This window comes from Cydia splendana, chromosome 9 (assembly GCF_910591565.1).
Source record: "Cydia splendana chromosome 9, ilCydSple1.2, whole genome shotgun sequence".
In the NCBI taxonomy this organism is placed as follows: domain Eukaryota; kingdom Metazoa; phylum Arthropoda; class Insecta; order Lepidoptera; family Tortricidae; genus Cydia; species Cydia splendana.
The window spans coordinates 4,641,837-4,654,432 of NC_085968.1; the positions used below are offsets into that span (position 1 = coordinate 4,641,837).

A 12,596-nucleotide genomic window follows, 5' to 3' on the forward strand; every position below is an offset into this window, starting at 1 on the left:
CCTACCTAAATCGGCTACTGGTGATGAACTCAATATGGGACGTACCTACCTAAATCGACTACTGGTGATGGACTCAATATGGGACGTACCTACCTAAATCGGCTACTGGTGATGGACTCAATATGGGACGTACCTACCTAAATCGGCTACTGGTGATGGACTCAATATGGGACGTACCTACCTAAATCGGCTACTGGTGATGAACTCAATATGGGACGTACCTACCTAAATCGACTACTGGTGATGGACTCAATATGGGACGTACCTACCTAAATCGGCTACTGGTGATGGACTCAATATGGAACGTACCTACCTAAATCGGCTACTGGTGATGCACTCAATATGGGACGTACCTACCTAAATCGGCTACTGGTGATGCACTCAATATGGGACGTACCTACCTAAATCGACTACTGGTGATGGACTCAATATGGGACGTACCTACCTAAATCGGCTACTGGTGATGCACTCAATATGGGACGTACCTACCTAAATCGGCTACTGGTGATGATTATAATGTTATTAACATAATAAATTAATTTAATTATAATAAATTTGACATCTCTACGGCAAACTAGCATCGGCAAACATCCCAGAGGCGCTGCAGGATCGAGGAAGCCCGAACATAATTTTGAAAATGTTATTATATTGGATACGCAGGGTATAGGTCTAAAGACCATCGAAAAATGGGAAATAAAAAAAATACCAAAATCGAATTTAAAAGCAATCCCCGTGAAGCCCATTATTGCCAGATGGTTACCGCATAATAGCTTAATTCAACGCTTGCAAACGTTTTTCCATTAAATCTATCGTATTGCAAATAACACGGCCGTTACGGCCCAAATCTAATAAACACGCAATAACGCTGAGCGCCAATGAAGGTGTTGCACGGATTACTTACTGCTATATAATATTTAAAACTTTCGCGTTTTGAACATTAAGTACGTGTAGTAGGTGGTTTGTTTGTGGTTTGGGGGGATTTAAATCTTCTCGAGGCAGAGGTGTACGGTTGGAGCCGGTATAGCTTTATTTGATGTTCATAAGCGCATTGTAATATGCCTACTTGAATAAACTATTTTTTATCTTTATCTTTTATCTTTGAAAATATGATGTCTACCCCAAACTTTTTCATACGCTTTTCGTCGGGTAGTTGCACAAATCTCTGTTTTGACATTTTGCTGGGACATCAGTTAGCCGCGACCACGACCAGTGATACCTGTGTCGAAACGTCGGCAAATAAAGGTAATAAAATAAATTCGCGATAGACCGTCTATAAATTTGAGTTAATATGTACTTCTAGATGGAGCATTTAAGACGACTCTGGAGTGTCCTTAGTTCCTTGGAGCTTGGGACGGATGTTGGTGTGGGATGCTGCCTGCGTAGACACACTGGCACCGTCCCACCTCCAACGGACTACTGTAAAAGCGGGCGGAGCGGCGGAAAGCGCCGAAATTCTAAAACGTAACAAATATAAGAGCCTCGGTAGAGAGTACCATTTTGTACCATTTGGAGTTGAAACTCTAGGTCCATGGGGTCCCAGCGCGCATAAGTTGTTCGCAGAAATCGCGAAGCGTCTGGTTGACGTAACTGGTGACCGAAGAGCTGGCGGCTACCTCGCACAACGTATCAGCATTGCGATACAGCGAGGAAATGCCGCCAGCATCCTTGGTACAATGCCTCAAGGGCCTATTTTAGATTTAAGCTAGTTATTAATTTCGTTTAGTAGTACCACTGTATATATATATTAGACGACTCTTGTTCACAAGATGTGACTCGCAACCAGAGACCGGAATTATCGAGGCACTTTTGAATTTATAGAGAAACTAATAGAACATTACTTAGCACTATAACAGACTTTGAACATGAAATTAAAAAAAAAAACACTGAAAAGTCCTCATTAAATGTGAAATAGTTGATTGTTAGGGAACACTTCATTGTTTTTATTGCATGTTCATATTTTCAACTACATACTCAAAAATTATGAAGAGATCGCTCTTTAGCGATAAGACCGCCTGTTGTTTACCACTACTTTTTATCTTCTTTAATAATGTTGTGTTGTGTTCTGTATTGTATCGATATGTGTATATCGGAAGTTGAGTAATGAGAAGTCACTATGACAATTCAAAAGTGCCACGAAAGTTTCGGTCTCTCGTCACAATAAATTTCCGCAATACTTTTCGGAAACTTTCCGCAACTTGCACATTTGTTCTGTGGAGTCTATGAGACGTAGTCCACATGTTGCGGTAATCGTTTCAATCGTATTGGCATCGATCCTGGACCGTTGTAATATTGGATTCTCGAATAGGTTTGCGGGTTAAGAAAATATATTCTATCCAAATTCGGGTTCAAATTAGGTACCTGAAGTGACTATGATTGCCTGTTTTGCTACTGGAACTGAGACGATGTGTGCGTTTCGGGTGAGAGGCATTTTTGATTGTATATTTTGTTTATACCTACATTCAGCAACAAAAGCAACGCTACGGACAGACAGACAACAGACTATGCGTCAAAAGTAGGTATCTACTACCATTCTCTACAGCTTAACAAAAAGAGATATATGTCTAAATATATAGATAAAACAATTACACTATAACATATACTTTTGAACACGAACTGTAGTGGTTTATATCATACGGTGGCAGATAATTTTGGCGCTTTATTTCATACGATTGCATTTATTTGATTTGATGCGGACTGTACATAAATTTAGCTGCGATTTTCAGCAAAGTAATTTGTAATACACCAGCGATGACTCTAAAATTGGTTTTTAATTCAACTAATGTATTTAATTAGATAAATTTTGTCAGGCTTTACATTTTTAACTTGGAATAAAATATGTGTGTTTGGAAGAAAATTTGTCACCCTTACTATAGGAAGAATTTAAACAATACATACCTAGTATTGTCTTCGGTTACCGTGATAGTTGGTCATAATTCTATAAGCAGTTAATCTAGTTCGTTGTTCGTAGACCAACCAGCTAAGCTGTCCATATTGTCATACGACCCGTGCTTTTGAATCGCAGACACTACCTATTTGGTTGTCATTGCCCATTGGACCCACAAAAAGTCCCCATAACACTTAGGGACAGGATTACACCATAGCCGACCTTATTTGTAACGGACTGCCGTAAATGTGGGATCCTAAATTACCTTGATTGTGTCAATTTTGTAAGGCCGTGGTCCCTTGATTGATGTCATCGCTGCGTGCAGCGCTATTACATTGTATATAGCGTCGATTATTCTCGTATAAGACATCAAAAACTGAAGACAGGTAGTAAAATTTCGAAGAGAGATACTCGTAACATTGAATCTGACTTTCTAAGTAATCAAGTAAAATCCTGTCATCACTCGAGCCTTTGTAGGCTACTATAAAACTAAGCCTCTCAGGTTGTCATATGACCCGTGCACGTCGAATCGTACCCAGTATTTGGTTGTCATAGCCCATTGGACCCGCAAAACGTCCCAATAACACTTAGGGACAGGATTACACGAAACCGACCTTATTTGTGACGGACTCCCGTAACTGTGGGATAGTGGATCCTAATTTACCTAAGTTGTGACAATTTTGTAAGACATTCTTGTGCGTAATTTTATACTACGTCGGTAGCAAACAAGAATACCTACTGCCTGCCTTATAAGGACGGCAGCTTATGGGGTATGCGCACTTTACATGCGCGTTCCTGACCCTTTAAATACCTGTACAGTCCTTTCTCTCTCTCAGACTTAATCTCAGAAAACCTCGGCCGGGAGCTCATTCCATAGCCGGGAGCAAATTCCTCTTGAACCGCACAGTTTGCAACCATTTAGGTTCTAGGGTGTGGATGAACACCCTGCCGACGGCAAGCGGTGCGGTGATAGAAAGCGGCCGTTGGCATCCTGTCAAGCAATTCTTCAGCACCGCCCATTGTAAAGCGGTAGAACACTCACAAGGAGGCCAAGTTCCTCCTTAAACTTGAAGGTTCAATGTAAGTTCTGAGCTCAAATTTTAATATGGTAAACAAAAAAAATATTCTTGGGCAATGAAATAAACAGACAAATTACTTACAAACTTAATATTACCAATAAATAAAACAAAATTACCTGTAAATAACTTACCTATAAAACTTAAATACGAAATCTAAAAATAAATAAAACAAATCTTGAAATAAATAACTAAGAACTATTCCCCTGCGGCATGGTGCCGTAGATACTGTCAGCATTTCCTCGCTGTCGTAATACTTATATTGAAATATTACATTTACGAATTGTGATTTGCTTTATTAATTCTCGGGGGAAGTTCCCTCGTCTATCCACACTGTACATATTCTTGGCAGCATTATTATGCTCACATCGCTACCCTACACCACAGATTAACGTAGAATTATATTTATTTTCTTTACTCTGCACGCTAGTCAGTAGATTTGCTTTGAATGAGCCACACTAGGGTTCGTTGGTTGCCAAATCACCGCGCAGTAGTAGTTTCGAATAGTTTATATAGTTTGTCGGAGTAAAAATGGCGTCTGAGCACGTAAATCGGGATTGTAAAATAGTCCTTAGGGTTTATTTTTATTTGGAAAAGGATTTTAGTAGACGTTTGTGGCAAATAATGTGACTCATATCCAAGACGCATCAAAATAAACGAGTCTTAAGCGAGTTCAGAACCCCTAGACTAAATTTTAAACGATGGCGTGACGAGTGTTCTCGTGTCTATTTTCACAAGCTTTTATTTAGTTTCACCTGACCGTTGTCTGTCTGTCTGTCTGGGTGTAATCAAATCTTGCAAGTTAAATTTGATCCACTTCCCGGCTTCCGATTGAGCTGAAATTTTGCATGCATGTATAAATCGGATGACAATGCAATATTATGGTACCATTGAGCTGATCTGATAACGGAGACAGGAGGTGGCCATAGGAACTCTGTGATGAAACAACGCAACCTAATTGTGTTAGGGGTTTTTAGAATTGTCTCGATGAGTATTAGTTGTCTGTTGTAAGAAAAGTACAGTCAGCGATAAAAGCTTGTACCAAAAATGATTTTTTTGCCAAAAACTTATTTTAATGTATGTGATTTTTAATAGCGCGCCAAGTGGGACGTTTTGGTAACTTAAAATCCCATACACAATGACACTTAACGCAAACGCGTACGTCACGGCACGCTATCAAATGAAATTTACACTAGGTATGTACCCCTAGCCCCTGTGTGTTATCTATAGATAACAACCCAACTAACAATTTGAGACAAAATTTAGGTTTATACGACCAAATTTTATGGTCGTATAAACGTCGTATATACGTTAATACGACGCGATTTGGGCGCAGCTTATTCAACTTAAAGTCGTAAAAGTTGAGTAATGGTCGTGATAATACCTATTTAGTTGCATAGTCGTCGTACATGCGTCGCCGATTCAACACTTCGTCGTATAAATAGTAACTACTACGACGCTTATTCGACTTAAGGAAGAGTAGTGGTGATAAATACGATATAATATACGACTTTAAGTTGAGTTATCGTCGCTTAAAAGTCGTATAAATAGCTTATTTCTCAACGCAAGTTCCGCGTCGGCTTGTGTCAAAAATGACACCAATATTAACAGCAAGTGGTATGAATTTGTATCTTTGAAAGGAGGTATAAGTAGCCATTTTTATTAAGTTGGTGGTTTATGAAATAGGAGACAGTATATAATATCTGTAAACTACTGCGCAGTTAAATTTATATAAGTTTATAATTAATTGTTGATGCGCTTTTAAAATTCTTACTTATTTAATTATTTTGATTAACAAATTATTAAGCAGATGCCTTATGCGACAGTTATACAACTTGAGGTTCTATAATCTATACGTTTGAATTGGAATGGTCGCCATAGCTTTTCAAAAGTTGTATAAAAGTTTATTTTACCACATCTATTCGACTGTTGGTTAAATAGCGGTAGTATAACACATTCAGTGCCAGCCCGAGCTACGCGCTACGAGCGTAGCCGATGACACGGGAAAAACCGTATGTAGCGAAAAGCGTCTACGAACAGTGAACTCCCCTAGGAAGTCGCTGGCAATGAATGTGTTAAATACGCATAGCGGTCGCCATAGTAACAGTTAGTCGACTGTCCTATAAGTAACACTTTTACGACGTGTAAGCAACTATAAGTAGTTTAAAAGTCGCATAATGGACATTCATACCACAAAATTGTCGTGACTACGACATTATTATGACCATAATAATGAGGACCTCTAGGCGACCAACTGTCGTGTAAGAAAGTTTTATAAGAGTCGTCGTGATACCTACTACACGACTGTCGTATAAAATGGTAGAATAAACGTTTATTCGACCTTGCTATACGACGATAAGTTTACCGACTATTAGTTGTATAAAATGCTAGAATAAACGTTTATTCGACCTTTTTTTTTTATGAAATAGGAGGCAAACGAGCAGACGGATCACCTGGTGGTAAGCGATTACCACCGCCCATGGACACCCGCAACACCAGAAGAGTTGCAAGCGCGTTGCCAGCCTTTAAGATGGGAGTACGCTCTTTTCTTGAAGGTTTGAAGGTCGTATCGGTCCGGAAATGCCGCAGGCGACAGTTCATTCCACAGTTTGGCTGTGCGAGGCAGGAAGTTTCTGGAGAAACGCACAGTTGAGGACTGCCATCCATCCAAGTGATGAAGATGGTAAAGTTGTCGCGTAGGGCGATGGCGAAAAGAAGCGGCAGGGATTAATCCGAACAATTCCTCGGAGCACTACCCGTTATACATGCGATAGAAAATGCAGAGCGAGGCCACATCTCTACGCAGCGCCAAGGAGTCAAGCCGTTCCGAAAGCCGCTGGCAGTCGATAATTCGAGCCGCTCTTCGTTGGATGCGGTCCAGAGGGAGAAGCTGGTATTGGGGTGCCCCTGCCCACAGATGAGAGCAGTATTCCATGTGTGGGCGAACCTGCGCCTTATAAAGCTGTAGGCGCTGGGCAGGTGTGAAATACCGTCTCGATCTGTTGAGCACACCGAGCTTCTTGGAGGCTAATTTAGCCTTACCCTCTAGATGACCGCGGAACTGGACTTCACTCGAAATGTCGACACCAAGGATTCCGATACTGGCTGCGGCACTCAGGGGAGTGCTCTCAAAACGAGGTGACGCGACAAACTCTAACTTTTTTGCGGTAACCTTGCTATACGACTATAAGTTTTATAAATTTAGTTGTATAAAATGGTCGAATAAACATTTATTCGACCTTGCTACCCGACAATAAGTTTATCCGACTATTTAGTTGCATAATGCACCAATAGTCAAAATGACGACTGTTATGCTACCTTTATACATAGTACTTCGTGTCGTATAGCTACTTGTTATACGACTAAATTGTTTGTTGGGAATGATAGTAGGGATTTACGTACAAATGTATTGTTAGATCTTTTTTATAATATAAGAGGCAAACGAGTAAGCAATTACCGTGTTAGTTTTATTTTATAAAATTGTTGATGTTATTATTTTTGCTTGTATGTAAATTCAATGATGACGTGTAAAAGTGCCCTTGTGGCCTATTTGCTGAATAAATGATGATGTTTGATGTTTGATGTTTGATGTCGCATATATGGACACCTGCATAACAGAAGGGTTGCAAGTGCGTCGCCGGCCCTTAAGATGGAAGTACGCTCTTTATTATGTGTTTGGCAGACAAATCTGTAATGAATAGCGGGAATTAGGCACAGATGTGTCTGCGGACAGATCTCCGGCAAATACATCTGAGTCTGACATTCGCCAAATATTAGCAGGTTTGTCCGCAAGCATGACACAGACAGACAGGTCTTACGCACACATCTGGGCAATTATATACCTATAATCTATATATATATGTTACTGTAAAAGCCCGAAGTACGGCAAAACCTAGGATTTACCGGTAAAACCTAGGTTTTACCGATGCCGATCGGTAAAAGCCCGAAATGTTAAATCTTACTAGTTTACTTCGGGCTTTTACCAACACCGATATGGTAAATCCTAGGTCTTACCACGGCGACCGGTAAAGTTTGAATCATGCACTGATTCTCAACCCCTCCCGCTCAAACCCCCGTACACCGCACCGCATGCGCCGTTAAGTGGGTTAGGTTAGGTTTGAACTGCGATCCTCACAGAACCGAACAAAAGTGGGTTAGGTTAGGTTAGAACTGCGACCCTTACAGAAACGAAATGCTACTAGAAAAATGGGTGGTTTTTACCTCCTTTTCTACATCTACCATAATCTTTCACCGGGCCGATTCGGGCCCCATAGAAGTCGGTTTTTTTTTCTTAAAAATTATCATCTAATAATCTCAAGAATCAGTGCATGATTCAAACTTTACCGGTCGCCGTGGTAAGACCTAGGATTTACCATATGGGTGTTGGTAAAAGCCCGAAGTAAACTAGTAAGATTTAACATTTCGGGCTTTTACCGATTGGCATCGGTAAAAACTAGGATTTACCGGTAAAACCTAGGTTTTGCCGTACTTCGGGCTTTTACAGTAACATATATATAGCAAAATATAAAAACCATGGCTCTCAGACGAATTATGAAAGATAATAATGTATATATATTTTATAGCATGTAATAATATCAGATTAGTTTACGTATAAACTTTAAATAAGAAATAGAAATAAGTACCTAAGTTTAAAAAAAAGATGAAAGTCCAAGAATGGACAAACGACAACACTTACAAAAATATTTATACAAAATCCATTTCTACGACTGTAATGGAAATTCTACATTACAGGGAAAAAGCTGTTTCCTGTATTTTTTTCTGATCGTTTAGTTTTATAATTCTCAAACATTTTTGCAGCACGGTCAGCGATTAAAATCTCCATTAATAAAAAAAAGTGAAGCCATAGCAATAAGGAACAGAAAATTACATTTTTATTAACAACAAAGGACAATAATCGATTTTCAAAGTTTAATAAAAAGATTAATAATATTAATAAAAGAGAAAAAGTAACAGCATTTTAAAAACACTCTCATTATAGACTAGCAGTGCCATATGGTAGCATATTTTGTATGGAAAAATGAAATAAAACCGGGCAAGTGCGAGTCGGACTCGTGCACGAAGGGTTCCGTACCATTACGCAAAAAACGGCAAAAAATCACACTTGTTGTATGGGAGCCACACTTAAATATTTATTTTATTTTGTTTTTAGTATTTGTTGTTATAGCGGCAACAGAAATATGTACATCTGTGAAAATTTCAACTGTCTATCACGGTTCATGAGATACAGCCAGGTGACAGACAGACGGACGGACGGACAGTGGAGTCTTGACTTAGTAATAGGGTCCCGTTTTTACCCTTTGGGTATAGAACCCTGAAAATTATTAAGCTTTAAATGACCTTAAATATAATTACTTCAAGAACAATATAGGTACTTACCTACTAGAAAATTTTCCAATTCTGAGGCCGAAATAAATTCCGGCTGAACCGAAACCTTAGGAATCTAACGATATAATTCATATAATATTGGAAACCGTAACCTAAAATAAAAATAGCCAAGTCAGGCGAAAGACGATTATTTGATACAATAACGAAACTCTTATTCATTCTCCTTATAAAAATCAGCTTCATATAAATGGCAGTAATAACCCTTTATTACTGCTCCTTTTTGTTGTCGCAAATATAATAATATCTTCTAAGCGATCCTAAACTTAGACTCCCCTTCTTTCAAATTTGAACTTTAAAGGAACGGCTTAACAGCTAGTTTTCTACAAATTGGTGGGCCAAGATACGATGTGGTGATAGTTGCTGGTGTAGAAATTAAAATGAGACGACGGGTCAGTGTAAACAAGGGGCGATGGCGGCGTTATTTTCCAATGTTAGATCAATACGGCGAAATGGGACACAGGATATTGCTTGACGCTTCTGGGAAGAGATTTTTTTACCACTACGGCCAGACGTTAAAACGTGCCAAGTAAAAGAATCTTTATTACCTATCAAAATTGCGATTTGTAAAAATAAAGATTCAAATTAGAATGGAACGGAAGACCTTTTTGTAGGCCTCTGGGCGGCTAGAGGTAAAGTCTTCATAATTTTAACACAGGCTTTTGCCTTCTGCATAACGACAGCGTAGGATTATTGATAGAGTCCGCCTAAGTTAACTGTGCACAAATTTGAATGGAACACAGTTATATTGATATTGTAAACGTCATAGTTTCATAGAAACTTGACATTAATGATGACGTTGCCACACTGTCATTGCAATGAATGCAGAGTTAGCTTCCGTCATAACGCTAGCTCAGTTACTAAAGTTCCTTAATTCAAACACGATTTCTAAATGTTTCCAAAATCATGCAACGTAAGAACGTACCAGACATATTTATACCTCTAAACTAGCAGAAAACTAAAGTAAACTTTGGTCTGAAAGCGATTAGTGCAAGAATTCCTTCCCTCTCTAACTGAATGACATGAATACTTAAGCTCGTACTAATTGAATAGTATCTAATTCCGTTCTTTAATGAGTTCTTGGAATCAAGTCTTGCAAGTAGCTGAATGCTACTTTATGCTACTAGGTAGGTAGCAGGTTTTGAGAACTACAAATTCTTAGGGCCGGTACAGACGGACTGCAACCTGACTGCACCTTGTATGGGAACTGCACGCTGAACAATGATGATCCCTATGACAGTTCCTTCAAGTCTTCGTGGTTGAGCTTTATTAAAAAAAATATTGAAGAAATGTGTTTTACAGTATTTTGAGTACTTACTTATATGTTGCAATTCTAAATAAATTACTTTGCTAAGACTTCCAATAAATGTCTCATCATATCATCATCATATCAGCCTTTTATCGCCCAATTGCTAAGCATAGGCTTCTCTTCTGAGTACGTCACTTATCCCGGTCCTGAGCCAATCTCATCAGTAGTGACCCGCAATCTTCCGAATGTCGTCCACCCAACGAGCAAATGGACACTAGACACTTCTTTCGTCTGAAAGCGGCCACCATTCCGTTAACATTTGGGCCCACCTGCCATCACTCTGCCTGGCGACATGTCCCAAACATGTCTACAAACTGTTTACGTGACAGCTAACCCATATAAATATGAACTGTTATTAGCGACCATCATTCAATGTGAGAGGTATTCGCAAGGTGCACGATTGGTACTGTCGTCCTTTTGTAGGCTTTTTTACGATTTATGAAGTAAGTAAAGTTAGTTCTAACGGCTGCCGCTAGAATTAAAGGTTAACTCACGCTAGATCGGGCGGGGTCGGGCCGGAGCTTCCGGCGCTTCGTTTTCTATGGAAAACACCAAGTGATCACCGATCAGCTATCATAGAAAATGGCATGTTGGACGCCTCGCCTCGGTCTAGCGTGAGTCATCCTTAATGTGCCAATCAGCGCCACTTTTCCCTCCTCCAACTTCACCCCTTGACAATGCAAACGATTGCGATTTAGTTAAGCACCCTGGATAAACACTGAACAGCCATTTTGTTTCCAGGTGTCGAAGTCGACGTCGCAGAAGGTCGCGCTGCGTGAAGCGACGCGCGCGCTCGCCGGCCGGTTCCGTTGCGAAGTGTCAGCGGACGCACCTTCCTTCCACACGCAAGTGCGGTCCGCGTTCATCCACGTCGTAGGTGAGTTTAGAGTATAGACATACACGGAGCACGATTCAGATTTAAACTTTTGACCGTCAAAGACGTCAACTGACGCGCGCGGCTACAGCCCAATATCAACCTTCAACTCAACCAATCAACGATCATTCAATGAATCATTTCATTCAATGTCAACCTTCGTGCATTTCAGCAAGGTTCACGATGTCACGGCGCGCACGATACGCGCGGAGTTAAAAGGGTATAAACGTAATACGATGTTAATCTTATTTTAATACGCCCTTGGAGTCGCTCCCGCTGACTGGTCCGTGCGAAATGTAGTGAAGTCGTGCGTAAATGTGTTCGGATGTCAACTGAAATGAAATAAAATGGAAATAATATTTGACACATCTTAAGATTAACAGATATTATAAACCTATATGACATAGTTTTGTAACTTGTTGTCTCAAAGAGGATACCACTTAGCATGCAGCTAGCCTGCTACATTACTGTTGCGGCGCCGTTGTTGCCGCCATTGTACAGTAAGCTGTAGAGTTAAGTGACCTTCTCCCTACAAACAGATTCACATGCAGGGGGGTCACTTAACTTTGCAGCCTACTGTACTTGTCACTTTACAATAAAATGAGTGACAAAAGGAACGTCATAATCGCGACAGTAATGCGGCGCCAAGTGTCACCCGTTTTTTTTAAAGAAAATTGACAGATACAGCGGCGGCACCAACGACGCAGCAACAGGAATATAGCTGCAGTTAAATCACAATCGACCTCACAATGTTTATAAATACGCGTCGTTAATCGTGCTAATTTTGTCTTAGCGCAGCGTATATCACTTGTTCATATTCATAACTTAACGTATTGCACAAATCTCTGTTTTGACATTTTGCTGGGACATCAGTTAGCCGCGACCACGACCAGTGAAACCTGTGTCGAAATGTCGGTAAATAAAGGTAATTGAACGTTAGACCCGTCTATAAACGTGAGTAAAGTTAATATAACGTATAAATGTGAGTTAATATAACGTATTAACTCGTGCAAGAAGTAGCGTAGCGAATATCGCTGCATAAAGCGCTAA

General features: G+C 39.9%; 1 long non-coding RNA gene across 1 annotated transcript in view; it reads left to right on the top strand.

Annotated features, from left to right (window-relative positions):
* Nucleotides 1–11,413: 11,413 nt before the first annotated feature.
* The window catches only part of LOC134793412 (uncharacterized), a 121,875-nt gene continuing 120,692 nt past the window's right edge, over nt 11,414–12,596 (top strand). Inside the window, exon 1 of the long non-coding RNA XR_010144541.1 lies at nt 11,414–11,549. This is a non-coding gene — a long non-coding RNA (uncharacterized LOC134793412). The remainder of the gene's footprint in view (nt 11,550–12,596) is intronic.